Below are 20,843 nucleotides of genomic sequence, written 5' to 3'. Positions count from 1 at the left end.
TGAGACCTTAGAAGTCCACTGAGGCCAGCTTGAGGGTTGACGTTGAACATCTGCTCCAAATGTGAATTCATGTTATCATCACCTTATGCATGTACAGTACTTTACAGACCGTAAAGTGTTCTCACATAAATGTATTTAATACGGTAGACAGTACATCTTTATGAATGATTGGGTAGAAAGTCAAAAATTGTTCAGAGATGACTCTAAGTTTAAGAACATGGGTAGTAGCTTCAGGGATGGTGACAGCTGATTGTCATGAGAGTTTAAGAAGAGGTGACTTTAGGGGCAAGAAGTTGAGATCGGCCTTTAGAGTCTTGGAATTCTTGGAAGAGAAGGGTATTGATTATAGGTAAGTAGTTACCATAGGAAACGTTATATAACATCATAAAGGAGCAAGAAATCAGGGCTGGGAGGCATTTGGGAGTAAGTAAGATGGATGTGATGAAAGAGGGTACACTTTAAACAGGACTGAGAACAGCAGGACTAGGTCATGGGTCAAAATGTAGGGATAATAGGGATACCCAGAGTTCTGGTCTGGGAAGAATGGCCTTCAAAGGTAAAATTATAGTGTATTGAGTCATGGAACCATGGTATTTGAGAAAACAATTTAAGGAAGGGTGGGGTCTTGACTAGCATGAAGTTTAGAAATGTCAAAGGAGGACAAAAATAAAGAAAAGCCTGTAGGCTTTGGCTCTAAGGCTATTGGTCATCTTAGGGAGTGCACAGGAGTGGAGTCATTAGGTTGAGTCTGATGGCTAAGCAGAGATTGCAAATGTTTGATATGGGGAGACTAGATGTAAAAGGAGTGAGGGCATTTTCCCCAGCTAATTCTAGTGAACAGCTGCTATCAACTGGTTAGTCCCCAACCCTAACTGAAATTGTTCACGATGTTCCATCTGTAGTAGTTTTAAAGTATAATCACCAATTTCTCCCACCAAAGGGTGAGGGTCCATGGCTCTTCCCTTTTGTATCTGGGCAGGCTTGTGAATGCTTGGACCAACAGAATGAGATGGAACTGATTCTCTGTGGTTCTGAGGCTGGATCATAAAAGCCCTTTCAGCTTCTTAGTCCCTTGGAACACTTGGAGCCCTGGGCCATCATGTAAGAAATACAGCTCCTCCGAGTCTCTCACACACTGGAGAGGCCCCATGGAGGCCCTTCTAGGTGCCAGACATAAGAATGCAGCTGTCTTGGATTCTGCAGATAAACCCACCCAACTGCTAGATATCACTGAGTCACCTCTATCCATGCCAGTAGGACAGAAGAATCATCCACTTGAGCACGACTCAAATTTTTGACTTGTGCAATTATATCTGAGATAAAATGGAATGGTGGCTGTTTGAAGAGGGAACACAACCTTTACTTTTTTGAGAAGTAAAATGGAGGGGGCATGCACTGTCTCTTTGCTCTTTCCTCTAACACTACCTACTTACCTGTCTGATGAATAGTTGGAGGCAGTGGACTGGTATAGAATTTTTAGATTTGGACTAAAAATTTTGGATTTGTACTATACAGTACATTTTTGAAGGAGAAACAGGGTAAACGAAAAGTTGTTTTGCTCCATGAGGCAGATGTTTCCATGTTTCCAAGGCAGGATATGATAAACCAGACCAGGGGGTGAAATGAAAGTCATTAGAAGGGAAGAAAATACGAGGAAAAGATCCATTAGAAATAGGAAAGGTGAGAACCAGTAAGAGCAGGTGGAAAGAGGGGGCCTGTGGTGGGATAAAGAAACTGACTTATTTGAGACCATAGGAAGAAAGACAGCTTGAGCCCCTGGGATATTAATAGACATGGTCAGAGAACTCCACAGAAGACAGTGTCAGTTTAGTTCAATGGTGACTGAGCACCTGAGATGTGCCAGACACGCTGCCAATACAAAGGGTCAAAGAAGCAGCAGAAATCAAAGGCCTCATATGAGGAGACCCTCAAGGGAGGGTTGCAAGAGGAAAATGGTTCTGGATTCCAAGGAGCAGGCTACCTCGCCCTTTCTGAGAGGCCCGGGGAAGTAGGAGAAAGTTTGCTTCAGGTTGGAGAGAACAGTAGGGTAGAGGGTGGCGTCCCCAAAGGATCAGACTGCTCTTCTGGCCCAAAGAAGACGTGAAGGATAAGTCAGTGTGAACAAGGGTAACAGCCCTTTTATGAAGTAGCTAAGGAGTGGCAGAAGGTTCCTCATGTACTAAACACCTGTTTCCTCTCTGAAAATGTAGAGTGACATTTACAACTGAACTCGTGCGAACTGTGGTCAGGAATCACTGAACAAAATGTCTCCATATTAAACAAAACAGGGTAACGCTGTGCATTTGAATAATGTTCTACAACTTCCCATAATTCTCTCATTCACCACCAGTAGGAAATACCGTGTTGTAGTTGTATAGATAACTGTGCAAATGATAGAAGGGATAATTTATAAAAGAAGAAATACAAATTATACAAATAGAGGGGATATATTTTACATCATTAATAAAGTAATGTACCTTCTTTACCAAATAAATTAATACCTTATCTCTACCAAAATTATAATTATAATAACATTTATATATACCTTTTCTTTTTTTTAATTTTTAATTTTTTATTTTTTATAAACATATATTTTTATCCCCAGGGGTACAGGTCTGTGAATCACCAGGTTTACACACTTCACAGCACTCACCAAAGCATATACCCTCCCCAATGTCCATAATCCCACCCCCTTCTCCCAACCTCCCTCCCCCCAGCAACCCTCAGTTTGTTTTGTGAGATTAAGAGTCACTTATGGGGGGCGCCTGGGTGGCTCAGTGGGTTAAGCCTCTGCCTTCAGCTCAGGTCATCATCCCAGGGTCCTGGGATCGAGCCCCACATCGGGCAGGGAGCCTGCTTCCCCCTCTCTCTCTCTGCCTGCCTCTCTGCCTACTTGTGATCTCGCTGTCTGTGTCAAATAAACAAATACAATCTATAAAAAAAATTAAAAAAATAAAAATTCCATGCTCTCTCTTTAAAAAAAAAAAAAAGAGTCACTTATGGTTTGTCTCCCTCCCAATTCCTATATATACCTTTTCATATCATAAAGTTACTTTATAAATATACATGAATGACTGTTTTAATTACAAATTGTGAATGTGAAAAATATGATTATAATAGCAGTACTGTATTAATGATAGCATTATAAATTTGTGTAATTCTTTTGGAAAACAGTTTAGCAGTATCCACCGAGCAAAGATAACGTCCATATCCTTTGATCTAGTAATTCTACTTCTGGATATCTGCCCTAAAATGGTTAGCCAAAATGTGAAAAAAAAGTCTTATATAGGTTGATGCCCATTACAGCTTAATATTTATAATAGCAAATTACCAGGAGCACCTGTGTCAGTTGGGATCCAGATGTGTCTATCTGGGTTTGTCTGAAGAATTGTGCATAATAGTGATCCATTGGTGTCTACATGTGTATGCATAAATATGCAAATGAGGGAGACTGCCCTTAGGAATTGGGTGGGGAGAGGACCCCAGTGGGTTTTCTTGGTCCAGCCCAGCCCAAAGACAGAGACCATCAAGTTGCGTGTTAAGGAAGAAAACACTCCATTGTCATTCCAAGGTGGCACAGCCTAGTAACTAAGAGAAAGAGGCCCACGCTCCAGTTCTATCCAAGATGTTCACTAGCTGAGCAAGTGGGGACAAAGTACTTCTCTGAACTCCAATTCTTCACTTTTACGATGCGTCTTCCTGCGTCATTAGGTTATTCTTATTAATGGATCACTCTCTGTTTGGCACCAGGTGTACATAATGGTCTTAAGCCTCTGAAAGATGTACCCACTTCATTCATTTACTCAGTATGTACGGAGCCTCTCTAAGCACTTTACAAGATTTAACCCGTATAAGTCCTTGCATGATAGCCCTTTGGAAAAAGTACTGTGTTATCTCACCTCACGGGCGAGGAAACTCAGAGGCGCAGAGCGGTTAAGAAGCTTCTCAATCATGTAACCACTCAGTGGTGCACTTAGGGCTTGTCTGACCCTCAAACCTTCTGTCACTCTGTGATACCCAAACCAACTTCCCAACATATTTATGACACGATATTTTCCTATGCTTTGAAGGTGTAGATTGGCTAGGTATACTCACATATATATTCTTAATAGGTCATAGGAAAAGTTTTCAGAAAGCCACATGAAATATATACCCTTTAACTTGGTTTCTATACATTATGAGGGGGATTTACAAAGGAAAGAATAAACATTGCAATACTTCTAATTTTAAAAATCACTTTCTTGGGCGCCTGGGTGGCTCAGTGGGTCAAGCCGCTGCCTTCGGCTCAGGTCATGATCTCAGGGTCCTGGGACCGAGTCCCGCATCAGGCTCTCTGCTCAGCAGGGAGCCTGCTTCCCTCTCTCTCTCTCTCTGCCTGCCTCTCTGACTACTGTGATCTCTCTGTCAAATAAATGAATAAAATCTTAAAAAAAAAAATTAAAAAAAATAAAAATCACTTTCTTTTTTTTTAATATTTTATTTATTTGAGAGAGAGAGAGTAGGAGAGAGAGCAGGAGAGGGAGGAGTACCAGAGGGAGAGGGAGAAGCAGACGCCCTCTGAGCAGGGAGCCTGAAATGGCTCAATCTAGAATCACGACCTGAGCCGAAGGCAGACGCTTAACCAACCGAGCCCACCAGGCGCCCCTAAAATCACCTTTTTCCATTTCATCTTCAGGAGAAGCTGGTGGAAGACATATGGAAGGTGATATATGAAATTTAGAAAAATGTGATTTATAGGGACTGAGGCCCAGTGGAGGGACCAGAGAATGAAGAGGAAGAGGTGATTTCAAAAACATTCCTGTCCTCAGACACTGGAAGGCAGATGCAGTGGGATGGTGAGATTTGTTCTGTACACAATTAAGGAAGAGCATTAATGCTGAGGCATGGAAAGTACAGGTGAACGGATTTCAGGTAAGTATAAAAAATACTCTACGAGTCAGTGTGATCAGAGATAGAAGGTGCTGCTACTTTAGGTAAGAGTTCTCATCCCTTGAGGCATTGGGTTTTAAGCAGTTTGGCGTAATATCATTTAGGAGCAACAAACTTATTGTCCTGATTGTCAGAAGGACCTGGATTTGAATGTGCCATTTGCTATCGATGTGACCTCAGGTAACTTATTCTCTCTTTACATGTGTTTTCCTGTGTGTAAAACGGGGATGGTCATCATTATTACACTTACAGTGGTATTGTGAGGATATAATTAATGCTAGTAAGATTTTGGCACAATAACTATGAGTGGCATCTAGACAAGGCATAATATATGTTCACTACTGCTACATTTTATTAGTAGAGTTTGCATGACCATTTTGCAGGCTGTCCTAGGGGACCAAGGCATTGAACAAAAAGGTTTTACTGAAAGATGTGAAAGGTCCCTTCACACTCTGAGATCTTGAGTTCCAGATTCCATGACTCACCCTGGATGCAGCTATTATTCCGAAGGAGAAGCAGGACTGGAACCCAGGTCTCTTGACCAAGGACAGCCAGGAGCTGCATGAAGGTGGAAGGAATGGGGCCATTGTAGCTGAGAGTCAGGCTTGACGTTCCCAGGATGTCAAGATTACTGGGCTAGAAGTCACAGCCCAGTTTCAGGACCCTCTCCCTCCCCCATCCCTCCTCCCAATCTCCCAGACGAATGGAAATGTCAGCGCAGGGCATTCTGCCTGGCAGAGAGGACTCGGTGAAAGGTCAGGGATTGCAGCCCTAGTGTGACTATGACTAGGACATCAGGGGAAGGAGCAAAGACTAATTGAGGTTAGTTGGGAAGCGTTCTTTGTGAGGTCTGCGGTTGTTGCTTGGATTTGCCTGTTTCCAACACCACACAGAAGGCAGAGACATGCCAAGAGGTCCTCTTGGCCAGACAGTGAATCACCCCATTGCCGTTCCTGTTGGCAAGATGTCTGGGACAGACACAGCCCTGACGCTAATGAAAAGACGGATTTTATCTCATGCAGGGCGTGACGGAGCAGGGCCAAGGAAAGAAATGACCATCTTGAACTTTCGCTTTGAATGTTCACTTTGCTGTTTGAGTCTGGTGTGTTGTGAAATGCCAAGGGGTAGAGGATGGAGATCACCCACACCTGAGGCGCCCAGGCCGCTGGGTCTGGAGGGAAGAAGACGAGGGAGAGCATCTGGAGTGGAGGCACCCTGGGTCACGTGCAAACATGTTTATGCGCTCACAATTCCGTAAACGTTCTCTCTTCTACACGTTCCTTGTGGGGTCAAAATGATCACTTGGGAACACACAGGTGACTGGTTTAAAAATGTCTGAATCTCACAGATAAGAAAATATAGCTTCCTCTGCATTATTTCCCTCTGATCTGTAGAACGACCTTTCGAAAATTCTCCCTATGGCTTCTTTGCTGAGCTGAGTTCTGTAACAAAAAAACATTCTTGGAGTTTCGTTTCCTTAGAAGCTCTCCTTTAGGACTCTGCTCTGTTCCGCATTTCTGGGCCTGTCCCTTTTGTGGTGTGCCCTCTTTGCTCAGATCCTTTGCTAAACTCTCTTGTTGAGTAGTTCTTGGAAGGGCTGAAGGGGGTTGGCATTTGGGGTACCTATTCATTGGGCAGAGCTGTTCCACCATTCTAGCTGTTCTACCTTTCTTGTTTATGCAATGAATATGATTCCTCCACGTGCATTTATTGAGCACCCTCTGCATGCACTGTGCTAAGGCAGGAGCAGACAGACACATTAATACGCGATTACTATATACTACGTTAAGTGCAGTGTTAGAGATGTACCCAGGTGATTGGAGAGCAGAGAAGAAGGGGATCTAACCCAGATCGCGGCCATTTGGGAGGCCTCCTGAGGAAGGCACAGATGGGATCCAAGTCTTGAAGAGTGAGTAGGAATTATCCAGGCAAGAGATACAGACAGCAAGGTCATGCCAAGCAGATTCTAATAAATGAGGAGGTTTTAAACATGGAATGGACAAAGTTAGTTTTATTCTTGAGATAGACTTAGGTGGCTTCAGGGTAGACGTCTTGAGGACTATGAGTGAGAATCTGTCCCATGCCTCTCCCCACCCTGCTGGTGCTTTGCTGCCTGTTTGGAGGTGGAAGAACCATCCTGATCTCTGCCTTTGCCTTTACATGGTGTCCTTGCGTGTGTGTGTCCATCCACATTTTCCTTTTTATAAGGACACCAGTCCTACTGCATTAGGGCCCCCCTAACAACGTCACTTATTTTCTCATCTAATGAAGATTGTATGTATTTAAGGTGTGCAACAGGATGGGGGCGCCTGGGTGGCTCAGTATGTTAAGTGTCTGCCTTCGGCTCAAGTCATGATCTTGGCGTCCTGGGATCGAGCCCTGCAGTGCATTGGGCTCCTGGCTCAGCAGGGAGTCTGCTTTGCCCTCTCCCTCTGCCTCCCACCCCTGCTTGCACTCTCCCTCGCTCTCTCTCATGCATGTGCCTTCTCTCTTTAATAAATAAATAAATTTTTAAATGTGTATTACATGGGAATTGATACATAAGCATACCTCAGAGATATTTCAGGTTGGGTCCCAGACCACTGCAATAAAGGAAATGTCACAATAAAGCTAGTCAAATGTGGGGTGCCTGGGTGGCTCAGAGGGTTAAGCCTCTGCCTTCGGCTCAGGTCATGGTCTCAGGGTCCTGGGATAGAGCCCCGCATAGGGCTCTCTGCTCAGCAGGGTGCCTGCTTCCCCCCCCACCCCGCTTCTCTGCCTACTTGTGATCTCATTCTCTGTGTCAAATAAATAAATAAAATCTTTAAAAAAAATGCTAGTCAAATTAAATTTTTGGTTTTCCAGTGCATAGAAAAGTTATACTGTTTGCAACAGTAGTTTTTAAAAGTATGCAATAGTACTTTTTAAAACTTAATGTGCATACCACCCAGGCACCCTAAATAAAATATTTCAAAAACTTAAAAAAAAATTCCTTCTGGGATTTCCATTTGAACTTCCTGGTTTTTATTTTCCTTGTTCAGTGAGAATGCTGGAAGGTCTGCTCAGCTTCTTAACCTCTTGGCCATATGTTGCTTAGCAATGAGCAGCACCTGATGTAGACTTGACTTCTCTTTGCTGCCATTCTGTCCGGAATCTGGGCTCCTTGTGTCCTTGCTGCCTCGCCATTCCTGCACTCCTATTTTTTCTCTCCAGCCTCAAGAGACTACCAAATGCTTTATTCAGCACCTTTTCTCGTTGCCACCATGTTCTACTTGGCTTCTCCGCCTCTCCAGCCCTCTACTGATTAATGGACAAATTCCTTAAGGGGAAAGCCTGATAAGGGAGCTGGGATCAGCTCCATGCATATTCCTTCTGTCTAGGACTTTGGTCCCTCAAGTGCTAGCTGCCTTGAGAGCTTTCTTACGCCTTCAAACAGTTTTGTTTTTTGGTATTTCACCCAGCTTTGCCAGTGGTTCTTTAATAAATAGGGTGGGTCTGACACAAACGACCCCATCTTAGTACTTAGAAGCAGAAGTCCTCAGTAACGTTCTTTAAGAAGAGTAAAGAAGGGTGGGCGGCTGCTTTCTCAGAAAGCCACTATTAAACTATAAAAATGAAAATAGACTGACACTTTTTTAAACTTAAATTAGTCGATCTGAATTCGAACAAGTGATTTGTACCGGAAACCCTTAAGGACATCAAATAATCTGAATCAGGTAAAGCATGTCTTTTTACATGCATTCTCTGAATGTTTTGTTTGCACATATGAAGCATTTGAAATCAAAATCTCTATGAAAGCAATTAGACCGTCCTATGCGTTCTGTGGTTGTAACTTGATAACTGGGCAATTGTTGCTGCCAGGTTAAAAACAAAGGGGGATTCGTTTTTACTGTAAATAGTAAAAAGCAGCAGAGAGATTTAAATTTCCATTATAAAATGAACTCTGATGTTTCTTGGGGGCGAGGTGGCCTGCCTTCAGAGTGAGACGGTAATTGACACCCACTCCCGGCTGTCCAGCGTGTGCTAAGGGAAAGCACTTGGGACATAAACTTCCGGAGGAGAGGCTGCCTGGGGTCTCCTGTCAGGGCTGTGGAGCAAAGTGCTGTGAACTACCGGCACTTCTCACAGGGAAAGCCTGACTGTTCATATCTGTGCCTAACATATGTTTTGACAACTTGCAAAGTGTCCAAAGCTCTTTGAGTTTCTTTAAACACTGGGAAATAAAACAAGTTTGAAGCTGAAGATTGCCAGATTCACTTTGATTCCCTGCCCCGCTTATGTATATCCTGTTAAGGTCTGATGGGTCCTTTATAAGTTGATTTCATAGTAATGAGTAAATAATTACTGCTCCTTTCTGAAGGAAGATTGTCAACCTGAGAGTCGCACTGTAAGCCTTTTGGGGAGCTGCCTTAAGCCTATCCCCTTCTCTTCTCACCCCCTCCATAGCTTACCATGAGCGGCCTCGTGCGTGTGGTGTGATGCCCTGTCTTACACACGGGGGCTCCAGAAACAACCCTCCCAACAGACGACTCACAGATACCTTCTGCTCTAGGATGCTCACATCTAGGACACATGGATCTGCTCTCAGGAGGTTGGGGACCTGCCAGGCCCTGGCAGGGGCTTAAGGCTGTGTGGGCAGGGAATAATGGGGCCGGTTCTGGAATGTGCTCTAGAAGGGGAGGGTAATGCAGCCCCATGGACCAGTCTCAGGGGCTCTTCTGGAGCAGTATTTAGGGATCCGTACAGCCTGAGTGGGTGGACAAAGCCCCCCAAAGCATGGGGCCCCGGACAGGACACCAAGGGCCCATGTCTGAGGACTACTGGATCCAAACGGCTCTCTGATTCATGGCATTACAGGCCTTACTATATTAACAATATGTATTTTTAAATACAGGCAGAGGAAGGAAGGATGAGTATTAGGGGTAGAGTCTGCCCATAAGTTTAGCTTTTCTGAGTGGTTTCACCAAATCTTCTCCTTTCTTCCTCTTAGGAACCAGAGGGTTCACTAAAATCCCCAGGTTAGTTTTTTTCTCACAAGAGTTTGAATGGCACCTGCAGTTGGTGGCGGGGGGTAGGGGGAGTGGGGGTAGGGGTTCTGGCGTGGGGAGAGAAAGACGATTAAGAGGGGGTGGATCTGGAAAGGGCAGAGGTGTGTGGGGGGAGGATGTTTATTCCCATAAGCAGTGGCTCCACCAATCTGCCCTCTGCTTGCCAACTCCCTGGCCTCATTGTTAGTCTTTTTTTTTTTTTTTTCCCCCACCAGGCTCTCAGGTAATTGACTCTATGCTGGGGAATGGTTTCCCTTCTGGTTTCCAAAGGCTCCATCTGTGCATGGGAAGAGAGTCAGAGAAAACATGGCGGCGTGTCAGCTCGTAGTTGCCCTGCTTGAGCCTACCTGGCCCTCAGCACTGCCACAACCCGGCTCATCAAGGTTAGGGGTGCCCATCAGAAATAGAACGGGGACATTATTAAGGGGGCCAGCCTCCTTGACTCTTGATGTTTTTGAAACTCAGCATGGCTGTTTCACTCAGCGAGATCATATGTCCTGTCACGTATGTTCTCTTTCCCTCTTTCTACTTCTCTCTCTCCCTCCCCTGTCTCCACATTTGGGAAAGAGCATTCACGGCTTGTTTGCTGGTGTTGCTGTCTGTGAACTCTCATGCTGAAGGCCGACATGATATCGATACTCTGGCAAGATAATATTCCATTTTAAAGATTTTATTTTTAAGTAAGCGCTACACCTCACGTGGGGCTTTAACTTACAACCCGGAGATTGAGAGTCACAAGCTCTACTGACTGAGCCAACCAGGTGTTCCAAGGCTTTAATTACAAAGTAGCACCTTTAAGTCCTTAAAGGGTTGTCTCATTTAATTTGGATCATCTTGACCTTGTAAGGAAGCTTGTGTGGGGATGCCTGGCGGCTCAATCGGTTAATCTTCTGCCTTGGGCTCAGTTCATGATCCCAGGGTCCTGGGGTCGAATCCAGCACTGGGCTCCTTGCTCAGCAGGAAGCCTGCTCCTCCCTTTGCCTGCCGCTTTCCCTGACTGTTCACTTGCTCTCTCTCTGACAAATAAATAAAATCTTTAAAGGAGCTTTTACGAGAGCAACTGAAGTGCCTCCTTTGCAGAGAAGATAAAAAGTGTGCGACAAAGGGAAGTAACCTTGGAGGCATGGACAATCTTTCAAAGGCTGAAGAGTCACCCGAACTAGCTCAGCTTTGGTACATGACTTTACTACATGCTTTTGTACAGAAAACCGGCTTCTACCTACTGTGTTCTGAGCTTATGACTGTCAGGGGAGGCCACCAGGGGGTCACCTGTGTCCCGGGCCAGGTCCTGATGGGAACGTGCCAGAGCACCGCAGCTGGGGAGGATGAACTCCTGGTCCCATGAGACCCGCTGGCGCTGGCAGGGCTGCAAAGGGAAATTTTGCCAGCTTCAGGCCGTGAACCCAAGAGGAAATTACATTTTAAGCAAAAATAAAATGCTGTGGAAATATTTAATGTTAGGTAATGTTTGCGTCAGGGATCACCTCCCTTCTGTTTAATCTTTTCTTCCTTTTGTCCTGTGGCTTCTCATTCCTTCATAACAGAATACAGAGCATTGTCCACGGAGCACTGTCTGAGGAACGCTTGTGTCAAGCTCTTCTCGATAATATCATTTCAGTTACACTTGAATTTGAGGCTCTGCGCTCCTTCTCAGCCCTGATTGTCTGGAGCATGAAGGGGAAGTGTATCCATTTAGTTTTGACTGGAGAAGTGAAACTTTAACTGGAATGCATTAAATGTGGGTCTAAAATTCAATCACAGGAAAAGTCACAGTCTTTAGCCCAACGTTACCCCCTAGTGGGACACAAAAGAATAGATGCTAACCAGGGTATATGGGATGCAAACAAGCAGGTGTAACTAGAGGTTTTGTGTCTGCTCTATGGCAAATACTGGGGCTCTTAAGAATGCAATTTATTTATTTATTTATTCTTAAATTTTACTTATTTCAGAGAGAGAGAGCAGGTACACAGGTATGAGCAGGGGAGGTACAGAGGGAGAAGCAGACTCCGCGCTGAGCAGGGAGCCAGACTCAGGACTTGATCCTCGGATCCTAGGATCCTGAGCCACCCCAGTGCCCCAAGAATACCACTTAAAAATACACTTCTGAAGGGTACCTGGGTGGCTTGGTCAGTTGGGCATCTGCCTTCAGCCCGGGTCATGATCCCAGGATCCTGGAAGCAAGCCCCACATGGGACTCCTTGCTCAGCAGGGAGCCTGCTTCTCCCTCTCCCTCTGTTGCTCCCCGGCTCGTTCTCTCTCTATCAGATAAATAAAATCTTTAACAAGTATATACTTCCCATTTGGAAAGTCACTAGGCTTCAGAGAAGGTGGAGCAATTTATTATGCTTAATAACCTGCTCATTTTCTTTCATTTTATCCTCCTGTTGTTGCCATAGTGAATGGCATGTAAGAATTGGAGAAACAAAAACAGATCTGATCTCATGGAAATGATGCAATGTTGTAGAACACAAGATACCAAAGGTTGGAAGATAAATCCAGAATAAATCTAAAGGACTGGTAAACATTTCAAGAAATATTCAGCTATCTCTATTATGAGAAAATTTCAACTTAAAATATCGTCTTTCACTGATTGGATTAATACGAATTAAAAGGTTGTGGAGGGGGTCCCTGGGTGGCTCAGTTGGTTAAGCAGCTGCCTTCAGCTCAGGTCATGATCTCAGGGTCCTGGGATTGAGCCCCACATTGGGGGGTGGGGGGTTTCCTGCTCAGCGGGGAGTCTGCTTCACCCTCTGCCAGTGCTGCTTCCCCAGGGTTATGCTCGCTCTCTCTTTCAGATAAGTAAATGAAAGAAGTAAAAACAGAGCTACCCCATGACCCTGCAATTGCACTACTGGGTATTTACCTCAAAGATACAGATATAGTGAAAAGAAGGGTCATCTGTACCCCAATGCTCATGGGGTACAGCAATGGCCAGCAGCAATGACCACAGTCACCAAACTGTGGAAAGAACCAAGATGCTCTTCAACAGACAAATGGATAAGGAAGATGAGGTCCATATACACTATGGAGTATTGTGCCTCCATCAGAAAGGATGAATACCCAACTTTTGTAGCAACATGGATGGGACTGGAAGAGATTATGCTGAGTGAAGTAAGTCAAGCAGAGAGAGTCAATTATCATATGGTTTCACTTACTTGTGGAGCATAAGAAATAACACGGAGGACATTAGGAGATGGAGGAGAGAAGTGACTTGGGGAAAATGGAGGGGGAGACAAACCATGAGAGACTGCGGACTCTGAGAAACAAACAGGGTTTTGGAGGGGAGGGGTGTGGGGCATTGGGTGAGCCTGGTGGTGGGTATTAAGGAGGGCAACTATTGCATGGAGCACTGGGTGTGGTGCATAAACAATGAATTCTGGAACACTGAAAAAAATTAAATTTTTTAAAAAATTAAAAAATAAAAGGTGGTTGACGTCAAAAGTTGAAGACAGCACCAGCTGTTGGTGGGAGTGTGAAAGCAAGTAGATTGTTTTGAAAGGTGATCTGGTGGCTATTTGTTACTATTTTTAATGGGCATTTTACTCCTTCAATTCTACCCCAAGGAAATATTCTTATATATGCCACAATGTCTCTACAGTGCTATTTTCTCCCACAGTGTTTATAATAAGACTCTACTTATTATAAACAGTGAAATAATGAAATAGTGAAAGCCCACCAGCTGGGAGGGGGAAGGCAGGTGTGGTATGGGATATTCCTTTTCTATGGAATATTGGGCTGTCATGAATATAAATGAGGTAGATTTACATATTTGAACAAGATTAGCTCTCTCTGACACTTAGGTGGAAAAAATGGAATCACAGAATAACTTTCAATTTGATCTCATTTTCCTTTTTTTTTTAAAAAATGCATGTGGATAAACGTTTTTATAAATTCATACAACAAATGAGCCTCAATCCATCAAGGTTACCTACCTCCGTTAGGAAATAGGATTTGAGGTGCTAGTCGAGGAAGACTTTCTTTCCACCTAATTTTCTGTTGTTGGGTATGGGTGTTTGTTTTCAGTTGCTGCATCTGTGTATTCCTTGCATGTAAAAAGCAAACAAAATAGTTATTATGTGATGTTCATGCAGGTGCCCTAATGTCTACTGGAGCCTTCTTTACTGTATTTTATCGAGAGTTTCTATTTAACAAAGTAGAAGGCTGTGCAGGGACAAGTCTTTCCACCAAGTGTCATTTTCCAAGAAATCTCAGTATGTGGTAAACATTTTTCTGGAGAAATGTGTGAATCTCTAATCTTCCAGAGAGTCTGTCTGAATCGTTTCCTGGCTTGGTCACTGCCCAAGTCAGCCCTGTTGACCCAGGGCTCTAGACTGAGCAGTGGTGGGCGAGGTGGCAACAGAGTTCCAGCCCAAGGACTTCAGCCCTTATTCTCTTCACAGCAAACCCCTGAACCTCTTCAAGCCACTGAGGAGACAACTCGCTCTACAAAAATCCTCCATTTTGCTCTTCCCTATTCAGAAAGAAGAAGGAATTCCAAAGGAGATTCTGAAATCTCCATGTCAACCTGTGTGTTTTATGAAAGCTACTTCACAGACTACTTCCTTTTCAAAGGAGTTTGTAATTTTGTATTTTGCTTAAGTCTTTTGGAAAGCCCCTGTACTCCGGTTAACTTCACGAAACAAGCATTTACAAATTCCCTGATTGCATAATGCCTCTCTTCCTCCTCCTCCTTCTTCTTCTCCTTTCTTCTTCTTCTATTATTTATTTATTTGACAGACAGAGATCACAAGTAGGCAGAAAGGCAGGCAGAGAGAGAGTGGGGAAGCAGGTTCTCCGCCGAGCGGCGAGCCCGATGCAGGGCTTGATATGCAGAGCTTGATCCCAGAACCCTGGGATCATGACCTGAGCTGAAGGCAGAGGTTTTAACCTACTGAGCCACCCAGGCACCCCTGTAATGCCTCGTCTTCTTCATGAGACCAGCTGCTGAGGAAATCACCCAGTGCCCCATTGCAAAATGTGTTGTGCTTTCATTTTTTTTCATTAACTTTTCATTAATAGTCTTCTCAGCTTCAATAAGCACTTCTTTGACTTCTTTCAAGAAGGACCCAGTGAGGGACCCCAGGGTGGCTCAGTTGATGAAGCACCTGCCTTCGGCTCAGGTCATGATCCCAGGGTCTTGGAATCGAGCCCTGAATTGGACTCCCTGCTCAGTGGGAAGCCTGCTTCTCCATCTCCCACCTCCCCTGCTTGTGTTCCCCCTCTCACTGTCTCTTTCTCTGTCAAATAAATAAATAAGTAAATCTTTAAAAAAGAAAGGCCCAGTGAATTCAGGTAGTTTGTTACTTCTCATTGTGAGAAGAGATACTGCGTTATATCATGCTGGGCATACCTGATGTTTCAATTTATTTTATACAAGACTATCTTTATACAATTAATTTTATACAATAAATACAAATAACAAAAATACGATTTTTTTTTTAAGATTTTATTTATTTGCCACACAGAGAGAGAAATCACAAGTAGGCAGAGAGGCAGGCAGACAGAGAGGGGGAAGCAGGCTCTCCGCTGAGGAGAGAGCCCGACTCAGGGCTCGATCCCAAGACCCTGAAGTCATGACCTGAGCCGAAGGCAGAGGCCCAACCCACTGAGACACCCAGGTACCCCCAAAAATACAAATAATTTTATACAAGTATTCAATTTATACAAAACTAATGTCCAAATACCAAATACTCACTTTTTGGCTCCTGATGAAATGTCATCTTGACCACATCCTATTTTATACCAAGATCTCTTTCACTTCCAAAACTTAAAAAGCCAACACTTTCCTTTACATCTTGAGCTAGACCTAAAAAAGTTGCCACAGGAGTTGAGGGAGGGGTTCATTAACATACATGGCTCACAGATTTTGACAGCATGACAGAGGATGCTGTAAATAATGCACCAAAACCAGCCAGTGGGGAAAATGAATAAACTGTAGTACCTTCCACTCTAGGTTCTTCTCCTCTCAGAATATGGACCAGTGCTGAGAAATCAGTTTCTATGTAGACAGGGAGTGACTTATCATAACTGTTCCTATGTGCTTGTTTATTTTTCTATAGGAAGTTGGGGCGGGAGAGGAACATGATTACACTGAAGTTTTAGAAAGATCATATAACAGCAGGTTAAAAGAGTAACTGGAGGGTATGAGGGGAGACTAGAGGCAGAAAATTAAAGTGGCCACGACCCCACAATCTTTGTCCTTTCAAACACTTGCCACAAACATGAATGTGTGCATATGAAAGTGTGGCATCATGAACTTACAGACTTCATCATTTTCTTTCTTGTTAGCCAGTGATTACTGGAGTTACAGGAGTAACTCTCATACTCAGCCTGACCAATAGCCAAGGGGCTACTGTGAATGACTGCCTTCCAGTTATTAAGAGAAACAGACCCAGTTAAGGAAAGTTGCATTGGGGTTGCAAGGGTCAGGGGCTATAAATCCATATGTAGCCTTTCATCAGAGCATCAGTCTCTGGCCTGCTCTGGATGACAGAGGATGCTGTAAATCACACTTTGAGGCATGAAGTTGGACCATCAGATATTGTGCAAAGCTGTCAAGAAAAGTCAAGGTGCTGAGAGCTTGCTTGACCCACCATAGACTGAGCACGCTCTGTTAAGTAGGAAGCAATAGAGCTTCTCAAGTCATGCAGCAGGCAGCTGGGATTGCTACTGTAGTTTAAGGATAACCTTTTTTTTTTAAAGTGTAGTTCCAAGTGATGAGGATTGATCAAATATTAACATGAGCCTCATAAAATCTTGGACCAGGATGCCTGGGTGGTTTAGTGGGTTAAACTTCTGCCTTTGGCTCAGGTCATGGTCCTGGGATCCTAGGATCAAGCCCCACATTGGGCTCCCTACTCAGCCGGGGGGCCGGCTTTTCCCTCTCCTTTTGCCCCTCCCCCTGCTTATGCCCCTTCTCTCTCATAAACAGATAAAATCTTAAAAAAAAAAAAAAAAAAAAAACTATCTTGGACCTACCGACAAGTACAGAGCCAGACTGATTGCATACTTGGGAACAAACAGAGGAATCCGGATTAAGAGGTGTTTAGAGGGGCACCTGGGTGGCTCATGCCTTTGGCTCAGTTATGATCTCAGGTTTCTGGGATCGAGACCCATATCAGGCTCTTTGCTCAGCAGGGAGCCTGCTTCCCCCTTTAGCCCATATCAGGCTCTTTGCTCAGCAGGGAGCCTGCTTCCCCCTTTCTTTCTGCCTGCTTCTCTGTCTACTTATGATCTCTCTCTGTGTGTCAAATAAATAAATAATAAATGAATAAATAAAATCTTTAAAAAAAAAAGAGGTGTTTAGAAAAAACAAGGGCTAGGTCTTGGTAACTAGACGTGGATTACAAGCTATCAGGAGGAATCAAAGATAACTCACATTTCTGGCTTCAGGTACCAATGGATATTAGTGCACTTAATTAAGCTAAGAAATGACAAAAGGGAATATGTTCTAGGGAGAACATAGCAAGTCCAACTTTTCAGATGCATATGGTACATTCAGGAAATGAGAGTGCGGAAAAAGCTTGGAACTCCCAAGGCACTCAGTACGTACTTGTTGAATGAAACAGTTCAGGAGAGAAGCTTGAGCTGAGATAATCTTCTCCGGTCAATAGCAGACAGATGAAGTTGAAACAGCTGAAGTGGGTGAGCTCCTTCAGGACAAGCAGTGGAGAAGACAGCCTTAGGGGATTGCTGGGGTACCCATTGCGTATGGGGTGGCAAAGGAAGGCAGGCCAGGACAACTGATGGAGGCTTTGTCTAAGAGAGAAAAGGGAATCACAGAGACCATGCAAGGGAGGAGGGAGTTTTAATGTGGGAACGTCAATAGATCTAAATGTCACAGAGAGAGGAAAGAAAGAACTGGAAAGCATCTATTGGGTTCAGGAATTTGGGAAAGCACCGGTGTTCTAAGCTTCAGTGCCCTGGTGAATCCCCAAGTCATACTGAAGTGAAGGGAAGTCAGATTGGAAATGAAAACATGGAGGTGGAAGATGGCACTACTCTTTCATGATATTTGGGGCTGTAATACTGTCGATAAATCCGTAAATAGAGTGTGTAAGAGAGCTAAGGAATTGAATATATGAAGATGTTCAAGACAAAAGAGGTAAAAGGATCCCAAATTTTCTCCAAAATGGAGGAAGGAGAAATCAGATTGCAGGTTCATATAAATTTGTAGTCGAGCGACTAAAAGTGGAACGTTGCAACTGATAGCGCCGGTTCTTTGTGCGAATCAAATTTTTTACCTAAGAAGGGGCAGGAGTGGGATTAGGGGTTTTTAAGAATCCAGCCAAGAATTAAAGTAGCTATTTTGATATTAGGAGGACTGGATTAAGGACCTGGAAAGGGATTGTTGAGTGGCAGACGGAGCTCCTCTGAAAATTGTATCAGCACGGATCTATAGAGTGGGAACTCCCCCCACCCCCAGCAGCCCAGATACGACTGAAGAGGGCAGATGCTTGTAATGATTCAAGATTTGGTGATCACAGAGTGGCCACCACAAGTGGTTTCCTCAGAAGGTGGAGGAGCCGGGAAGACAGTGGTTGAAGAGACCACCACCGGATCGAATCTGGTGAGTAAATTCAGCGAAAGACGTGGCAAACTAACCGAGGCTTAGAGGTGGGGTGGGGGTGGGGGGGCGCCTGGGTAGGGGGGATTGTGCGCAGGCACAGCGGGAGACACGGAGCTGCGGAGATATGTTGATGTTCTGAGACACAGCGGGGAGTTGAAACCACAGAAATCAAGTTTGGAGTCTTTGGGGAGTGTGGTGGAGTGTTCTTTCTACAGAGGCTTCCCTGGTGGTGGCAAAAGGGAGAGGGGTGCAGAGAGGACGTCTGTGATGTGGATGCTAAGTACTTGGTGAATGCTGGCGAGGACTCAGGGAAACCCAGATTGGTAGAGATGACGGGGACCAGGGGGCCCAGTTCTCTGACACACCTCTCCCTGTGGCATAGAGTGAAGCTCCGTCCGTTTTGGTCTGACTGGGCCTGTGACTGCTTTAACTCCTGCGTGGATGAGTCCCTACTCCAGGAGTAAGGGCGGGGGAAAAAGCCATGACCAGCTCTTAACCTGAATCATGACAGTGATTCTTAACCCGCCCGTCCGCTTCGAATATTGTGCTTCTACCATGATTCTCATTCGTGTGCTCAGAATTATTCTTGACATCTAAGTCTGAACATGCCACCTCTGCTCCTGTCTGTAGGATGCTCCATCTCAGAGCGAAAAGCAAGAGTCTATTCACTGGCCTCGGAGATCCTGTGAGCTCTGGTTCCCAGTTACCGCTCTGCCTCATGGCTAACGTCTTCCCGCTGCTCATACAAAGATCCTTCTTTTGCCTCCAACTTACCAGGCAGCTTCCTACTTCAGGGGCCTTTGTACTTGTGGTTTCTTTTGTCTGAGATGCTCTTCCCTCAGGTATGGGTGTGGCTCACTCAAAAGGTACCTCTGTGAGGTACTCTTCCCTGAGAGTTCCAGCATTTCAAGTCCTGCGTCTTTATTTTTTTTAAATGCTCATGTCACTCACATAACATATATGGCGTTTATCTCGCTTATTGTCTATTTCCCTTATCAGAGTGTAAATTTCTCTTAAGGACAGGGACTTCTGATCTGTGTCATTTGCTGCTGTACTCTGGGTGCCTAAAACAGCATAGGAGCTGGGCGATAATCATGGAATAACGTAAATTCACTAGCTCTTTTCCCGAGGACTCAAAAGATTCTCCAGTCCAGTCCCAGCGACGTGACTTCAGTCTAGCTGGTACCTGCCCTTCAAGGAGTCTAAGGATTTCAGTTTTTAGAGTCAGATCTGGCCCCTCTGTGAAGGGGGAGGAGAGGAAGCAGCTGTCAACCCAGAAAGCCCTCATCTGCAGCTTTCCTCTCAGCCACGTGCTTCTAGCTGCTTCTAGCTTCCTCCGGGCAACCAGGCACATCAACAAAGATCACAGGTAGAGAAACCTGGTCCTTACCTTCTAAGCTCAGCCTGTGCCCATCTGTTGATTCCTTTGTCTGGCTCCCTAAGCTTTCCTTTTAAGGAATTAGACTGTCAAGAATGTGTTCAACAGGGCGCCTGGGTGGCTCAGTGGGTTAAGCCGCTGCCTTCGGCTCAGGTCATGATCTCAGGGTCCTGGGATCGAGTCCCACATCGGGCTCTCTGCTCGGCAGGGAGCCTGCTTCCTCCTCTCTCTCTCTCTGCCTGCCTCTCTGCCTACTTGTGATCTCTCTCTGTCGAATAAATAAATAAAATCTTTAAAAAAAAAAAAAAAAGAATGTGTTCAACAAAAGGCACAGGGCCCTGAACGTTATGTAAAGAGTCATCTTAAAGCAGAAAATTGGGTGCAATGCTTTGTACTCACCACATCCACTGCTAAAGAGTTCACTGTAACAGAGGCGCCTTCCTCTGGGATGGGGAGTGAAGAGTGCCCACTCAGCGGCTCTTCCCCCGGAGGTATCCGAAATGAGGCAGCTTTGACACTCCCCACGAGTTTCTCTCCGTTAGACTCAAGAACGAAAGTAGCTCTACGTTTTGGCCCCTGAGACAAAGCTTCAGGCAGAGATCAGCTCACAACTGGGAGGCAGCTATTGAATCCCTGGGGACAGGAAAAGTACAAGCACCAAGAGCTGCCATCTGCCTGGCTGCCTGGGTCCCCACACCACATACCTCGAAGGGGGATGAGCATGCTGTGCGCCCCTCATCCTTCTCATTGCCTTGCTGGCCCTTCCACATAGCTGTCCCCTTCTTCTCCGGAATCAGACTTGAAGTAACGCTGGATGGAACAAGGTTAGATCTGTGGTTTCTCTGGCCCACCCACTTCCCTAGCCTCCAGGCCCCAAGTGGTTTCTTCCTTTCCCCAAGCAGTTTTCTTTGGAGTTTTCATAGGTAAAAGCTCCACTGAG

This window comes from Mustela nivalis (assembly GCF_964662115.1).
Source record: "Mustela nivalis genome assembly, chromosome: 4".
NCBI lineage: Eukaryota > Metazoa > Chordata > Mammalia > Carnivora > Mustelidae > Mustela > Mustela nivalis.
Note: the sequence above shows the minus strand (reverse complement) of the source record.